Source organism: Saimiri boliviensis, chromosome 9 (assembly GCF_048565385.1).
Source record: "Saimiri boliviensis isolate mSaiBol1 chromosome 9, mSaiBol1.pri, whole genome shotgun sequence".
In the NCBI taxonomy this organism is placed as follows: domain Eukaryota; kingdom Metazoa; phylum Chordata; class Mammalia; order Primates; family Cebidae; genus Saimiri; species Saimiri boliviensis.
In genome coordinates, this window is record NC_133457.1 from 35,118,190 (window position 1) to 35,120,000 (window position 1,811).

Here is a 1,811-nt window from a genome sequence, read left to right on the forward strand (position 1 = left end):
ACCATAAAATTATCAGCTAAAAGAAAGAAAGGACTAGTGAAATGTTAGCTATGAATTATATTCTTTTAAAATGTATTATTTGGAAAATAATATTTGGAAAATATTAATAATATTTGGAAAATAATATCTCTAAAATATCTGCCCTATAATGTGAAAGTGTTGACTTTTTTATTTTAAAAATTCCATGAGCTTAAAGATACAAAATTCTAATAATTTTACTATTTCATTAACTTCATTATTTGAACTTTTTCATTTTTCCTTTTGATTAAAACTTGAATGTGATTGATTTGTCTTTAATGTTATATTTTCTGTGTGTCTCTTTTAGAAAGAATAAGACAGCATATAAAATCAGATAATTGTGTAACAGAATGATCAATTAATTTGCATATAGAAGCTACTGAGATTTTAATTCTTGTTCTTATTATAAACTATGTGCATAATAGGCTTTATAGAACTTTCCATGTTTTCTCTCACATCTGTAATTTAAAATGAAGGTTTTTTAAAAAGAAACCCGGACTTTTTATTTCCTAATTTTCCTTAGAGCTCAAAATATTCTCAAAGTGTTGTAAATTCGAAATTCCTCAATATTATTTTGTCATATCTGGATTTGCATATATTCTAAGGCAGAATCTTCCAGGTCCTCTAACTTTACAGTGTGGACAACTCTTTGTCAGCCTTACTATATATTCTACATTTAAGAGGCAACAAGTATGTATATGCTCTATACTTAGTTAAATGGTAGGAGACACAAATAAGATTAATACACAGAAAATGAAGGTTAAACCACAGGTTATATAATAACTCCAGGAAGTTTTATAAGCTGATGTTACAGATATTACAGATACTCTTCAATCCACTAGATATTGTTACATTTTCTACTTCAATTTTTCTTCTTGAGTTCTGCTAACCTCAAGGTAGCCTGAATGCATATACCAGGGAGAATGACCTGAAGTGACAGCCATAAGTTTGAATTTTTAAAAAACTTCCTTATTAGAAAGAAATATATCACTGTACTTTAATACAAAAATGAAGTTTCTGGAATATGTGCCTCGTGTATCTTGTGGCTTTAGAAATAACTTTACCACATAACATGAATTATCAGAGGCACATGCATGCCAGTTTGAGAAGCATTGAAGGTAGTCTACAAAAGATGAACTGACATAAATATTTTATCCGAATAATTCAACTCAAAAGAAAAGAAGGAAATTAACCTTCCATGGGCACATTAGAGATTGCGCATCAAGAGGTACACCACGTTAATAGTCTCAAAAATATCGATCCAGGAAAAAGCAGACCTACAAAAGCAGTCACAAGGGTATTCTATGAAGACAATTTAGATCTAAGTGCTCTCTCTTGATGTGGCAGTTTGACTTTAGAAAAGTCACAGCCTTCCTTTTTTAGTGTGCCATCCCTCCCCTGCTAGAGTCATTGCATAGCTTCTGCAGTCCTCTCTAGTTTCGCCATCCTGTGATTCTAAAATGCACTGAATTTCTTATCATTTACAACATCCCACTTTGAATTAACAAACACAGTAGAGTGGCAATGTTCCCTAAATGCCAGCTTCATCACCGGAGAGTGTTTTGGCAGTGTAATTTTAAAACACGTTTTGACTGTCTGCTATTTTGAGGCTGCTGCAAAGGTGAGAAAACAGCATTTATTGAGCTACTATAATTTGCCACTCATCGCATATTCAGCAATAAAAAAGAAATGACCCTCGACTGTTCCTTACAGTTTATTTAGAAGCAGTGTTTGTAGAGTGAAATTATATAAGAAACATTTCAAGATGGCAGGAACAAAGGAAACACTAAATC